At 37.5% G+C, this 5452-nt stretch overlaps 1 long non-coding RNA gene across 1 annotated transcript in view; it reads right to left on the bottom strand.

The window, feature by feature from the left end:
• Window positions 1-453: 453 nt before the first annotated feature.
• Window positions 454-5452, bottom strand: part of LOC106535763 (uncharacterized) — a 10265-nt gene continuing 5266 nt past the window's right edge. Inside the window, exon 4 of the long non-coding RNA XR_001312478.1 lies at window positions 454-492. This is a non-coding gene — a long non-coding RNA (uncharacterized LOC106535763). The remainder of the gene's footprint in view (window positions 493-5452) is intronic.

Here is a 5452-nt window from a genome sequence, read left to right as displayed (position 1 = left end):
GGGGTTTTTTTCCACACTTTTATATCTATCATAGACAAATCTGTACATGATGTCATTAGGTTTTCTATTGGACAGAAACCCCCGCTCTCAGTGGACAGGATTGTTTTAATATCAGTTATGATTTTTGATTAAGGTTTTATGAAAAGGGAACAAGGGAAAGCTTAGGAGTAAAGATCCAATCTCAGATGCTAATTTCTCATTTAATTAATTAAAATGTTCCCCGTCAGCAGTCAGATATTCAGAGAACAGCTTCTGACATTTGTCAGACGTTTTACGGTTTACTAAAGAGAAAAAGAAAATAAGGTTCAAGTCAAACGATGAGATCCTACATTAACTGAATGTTTAACTCAAAAGGTACAAACGACAGGAAATTTGTTCAAAACAGAAGGAAGATTTTGTTTTTGGGGAGATGGGAGGGTTTTTTTTTGAGTCAGACTCATCTCCTAAGATGAACCGTAGAACAGCTGGCTGGGCCATTGTGTCACCTTTAATCTGGAGAGACAAGGTGACCATTTTTTTGTTGGCAATTCTTTTGGTCAGGCAGTGTATTTTGACTCATAATTGGAAAACCAACACTAAGAATGGAAGCAAATGTAGGAGAAGCTGTCACTGTTCATGGTGAATATTTAATTAAAAAAAACAGTAAGTTTCTGTGACAGAAAAAGTGTGGTTTTAATTGCTTTCACTCTTATATTCTAATAAGACTTACATGATGTAGAAAGAGGCTTTAATTTGACTGAACGTGGCTTAAACCTAAATTGGCACAGTGTACAGAGAGGGAAACCAGGTTTCACTGATGTGGAATGAAGTGTTTTGCTTGAGTGAAATATTTTTATTTAATTGTGTCAGTAGACACAAACAGTAGACAGCAAAATTATAGCTTCACTGCCCAATAAAAAAAGGCTTTACTCTGGTTTTAAGACAGAGTAAAGACAAAACAGATCATTTAGATCATTTTTTTTTCATGTCCAGTGTTGAAAGATGAATATTTGACTGTGTTGTCAAGCAGAATATTGGTTATTTTTAGTAAACTCAATCTGCAGTTTAGCTATCACATCACACACTGAAGAAAATAACGTTGCCCAAATTGGCTCTTCAAGAAGCCAATGAGTCAAAAACCAATCAAAACAAGAGTTACTTGTTACTCTGCAGATTTAGTCCAATTTAAATCCTGGCGGGAGGGTGGAGTGAAGGGGAGGATCACTAATAACCAGCTTAATCCTTGAAGCAGGCTGTCAGATTACAGCTGTTCTTCAGTGAGCATTTCTCCAAACACTGTTAATCATACAGTCCCCATCTGATCTGTGATTTTTCTGGTAATGAGGAGCTGCCATCCTTGTTTTTGTCCCATCAGACAAGACCGAAAAGATGGAAAAGGTAAGAAGTTTGAAGTTGAGCTTAGATGACTCCACCTCTAAACTAATCCTCCATTAGGTTTTTGTGAGAGTTATTTGTTTTCGTGCAGGTTGTTTCATTGTGTTTCTGTCTCTTTGTTAAATGCGTTTTAATAATCCATACAAATAAGTTTGGTCAGTTGGAACTATTATTTGTTGAACAGTTATTTGTATTGACTCACGTGTTCCTTGTTGTTGGAGATGCAACATGGAGCCCATTCTCATCAGTGGTGGGCAGCACAAATCTAAAAATTTAGCTCCACTAGCCCTAAAACACTAACTCAAATACACTCCTGATCAAAATCTTAAGACCAGTCAAAAAAAGTGCAAGAATTTGCATTTTGCACTGTTGGATCTTAAGAAGGTTTTAAGTAGAGCTTCACAATGTTAAAAGAAGAAATCAGTGCAAGAGACAAGAACTTTTGAGCAGGGAATTTTCTGAAAACTGCATTTACACTCAAACATGATTTTTTTCAGCTGTCAAAAGTTTAAGATCATAGCTCAAAAAAACCCAAAACAGAAATCAAAATGTCGAAAAAGGACTCATTAATGAGTAGCTCCACCATTCTTGTTGATGACTTCAAACAATCGTTTAGACATGCTTGATGCCAGTGTTTCCAGGAGGCTAGTGGGAACGTTGCTCCAAGTGTTGAAGATGGCTTCACTAAGGGCATCCACTGTCTGAAACTGATGTCCATTTTTGTAAACTTCCCTTGCCATCCATCCCCAAATGTTCTCAGTTGGGTTTAGATCCAGGGAACATGCAGGATGGTCCAAAAGAGTGATGTTATTCTCTTGGACGAACTCCCTTGTCAGGCGGGCATTGTGAACTGCAGCATTGTCCTGTTGAAAAACCCAATCATTACCACACAGACGAGGGCCCGCTGCAACATCTCCATATAGCCAGCTGCTGTTTGACGCCCCTGCACAACCTGAAGCTCCATTGTTCCATTGAAGGAAAACGCACCCCAAATCATGATGGCGCCCCCACCACTGCGCCGTGCAGAAAACATCTCAGGTGGGATCTCCTTGTCATGCCAGTAACGTTGGAAGCCATCAGGACCATCAAAGTTAAATTTTTTCTCATCAAAGAAGACAACTTTCTTCCACCTTTCAATGTCCCATGTTTGGTGCACCATCGCAAAGTCCAAACGGGCAATTTTGTGGTGTTAAAGAAGACGTGGCCTTTGAAGACATTTTTTGTTTCTGAAGCCCTTCTCTCACAGATGCCGTCTTATTGGGCTGCAGTCAGCACCAGTAATGGCCTTAATTTGGGTAGAGGATCGTCCCTTGTCTTGACGGACAGCCAATCGGATCCTGCGGCTCAGAGCTGGTGAAATTTTTTTGGGTCTACCACTTGACTTTTTTGTTCCATAACCCTCAGGATCATTTAAAAAATGCAAAATGACTGTCTTACTGCGTCCAACTTCAGCAGCGATGGCACGTTGTGAGAGGCCTTGCTTATGCAGCTCAACAACCCTACCACGCTCAAAGTCAGTGAGCTTTTTTACTTTTGCCATCAGGAGGTCTTGACAGTGTAAAGACTTGACAGAAAATGACATGGAATCCAGATTTTTGCACAGCTTTTAGCTTTTAAAGACTATGGTCTTAAACTTTTTGATCAGCTGAAAAAAATCATGTTTGAGTGTAAATGCAGTTTTCAGAAAATTCCCTGCTCAAAATTTCTTGTCTCTRGCACTGATTTCTTCTTTTAACATTGTGAAGCTCTACTTGGAACCGTCTTAAGATCCAATAGTGCAAAATGCAAATTCTTGCACTTTTTTGACTGGTCTTAAGATTTTGATCAGGAGTGTATTTAGGTCCCCTAATTCTAAAGCACTAATGCAGTGAAAATTTTTGAAAAAGCTAATTCTAAAGTACTAAAATAACCCAGTCAACCCATGAACATTCTTCAACAGACAACATGAGCCACATGTTGCCATGTTGCTCTGTAAAGACTTATCATTGACATTCCACAGTTGTATTTGGGTTCATGTATCGTCACCTAGTGGATGAGTGACACATATGAACAAAATGTGACAGCTTTCACCCTCAGCTGTTAACATTAACATTGATCAGTAACATTTATAGACCTCTGTTAGTGCTTCTAAATTTAGCATCTAAATTTAGCAAGTGCTAATCCACTAATAATTTTTAAACTGGCAAAAGCCCTAAAGTACTAATCAGGAAATTAGTTCCCCTATTAGTGCTTTACCGCTTTAGGGGAACTGTGATTCTCATATATTAAATAAAACACACTGCTGCTCTCTGTATGGGGTCGAAGGCCAACAAAAACACACATAAAGAAAAACTACAAACATTTTTTTAAATTAAAATATTAGCATTTCTTAAAAGAATGCTCCGTCGTTTTTCTGGGCAGAATTTTCAGAATAATATCATGTTATGCTGAGAAATTGAAAATAACATTCTCTCATATCACAAGATGTCCCTCAGTATGACTGAAATTCATCGAATTATAGCCATTTTTTTCTTTGTCAGTTATAGTCATGGTGCACATTTTGAATTTGTGTGGTTTTGAAAGTTAATCAGTTATCAGTATACTGCCTATGATTACGTTCTTATTTCATTAAAATCCATAAAGTGATTGAGATATTTTGCTAACATATAAACAGGGTTGACACCAACGGGCATTATTTAAACCAGAGGTCTCATTGTTTGCATCATAAATGAGTCTCAGCTGCAATTAGATCAGCATTCAACACAACATCTGTATTATTGAACAAAGTATAGCCATTTGTGTGCTTTTTGGTGACATTTTGAATTGGGTTAGCTCCAAAAGGTGATCATTTTGAATGTGAAACCAATGCAAAGTTTATTTCAGTTTTTATGATTCATGAGATGTTTTGCTGACAGACAGACAGACAAACACATGCACAGACACAGGTAAACACATTAACGTCCGACTAGCAACAAATAATACAGTCTGGTAGTAGCTTATATAACATATATTGTTATTTTAACTTTTTTCCCAACATTCTAACTAAAAATGAGCCCCATTAATAGAAATCCTTTCTATCTGACTGGAGATGTTCGTCTCATCCCATGACTCACGCTGTAACGCAAAGTCTCTTTAGCTCCGTTCTCAGATGATGAGGAAACTCTTCAAATTCACAGAAAGCCAATTAGGCTTCACCTTCACTGTATTTTTTTTTTCAATATCTAAAGACTCTTCACATTCATTCCATGACTATCAATGAGTTCACACACAGGCCCTGAAAATGTTTATTTGAAAATTGGCCATGAGCTTTTAATATCTGCTAATTCTGAAAGAATTAGTTTTAGCTCTCATAACTTGCCGTGTATTGGTATTCTTTTTTTTATTTGTGTGTTTTACACAGTATTTGGCACAAGTTGAATCATTTCCACAGATTGTTAACCAGTAATGAAATGGTCATGAGAATTTATAGCAATCAAAATATATAGAGAATAATATTAATCATTTTACAACAGAGTGAAGCATTTATGTGAATTTTTTCTTTGACACAACAAACAGTTGTATGTTATTGCTAATGTAGTCATGGATATTTGTTCTCCCCAGGGCTGGCCAATTTGGAGCCCCATAAGATTTCAGGTGGTGCCCCTTGTGCATTTGTCCAAATCTCACTATCTATTTACATAGATTTTACATACCAAATGAAATAGTTTTGATACAATTTTATTATCTTTAGCTACCCGGGTGTCTAAATACGTATTTTGAAGTTTTGCATTAATTTTTCAACAAGATGGTGGAGTCTGACCGCTGCACAAAGCCTTCTCCAGCACATACCAAAGACTCTCAATGGACTCTGTGGAGTCAGTGTGAAAAACGATGTCTAATGCTCCCTGAACCACTCTTTTAAAATTTGAGCCAGATGAATCCTGGCATTGCCATCTTGGAATATGCCTGTACCACCAGAGAAGAAACAATCCGTTGATGGAATAACCTGGTCATTCAGTATATTCAGGTAGTCAGCTGACTTCATTCTTTGAGCACACACTGTTGCTGAACCTAGACCTGATCAGTTGCAGAGACCCCACATTATAGCACTTAAATAAAT

The sequence above is a fragment of the Austrofundulus limnaeus genome, unplaced genomic scaffold (assembly GCF_001266775.1).
Source record: "Austrofundulus limnaeus strain Quisiro unplaced genomic scaffold, Austrofundulus_limnaeus-1.0 Scaffold1553, whole genome shotgun sequence".
Classification (NCBI taxonomy): domain Eukaryota; kingdom Metazoa; phylum Chordata; class Actinopteri; order Cyprinodontiformes; family Rivulidae; genus Austrofundulus; species Austrofundulus limnaeus.
This window is presented reverse-complemented; position numbering and strand designations above follow the sequence as displayed.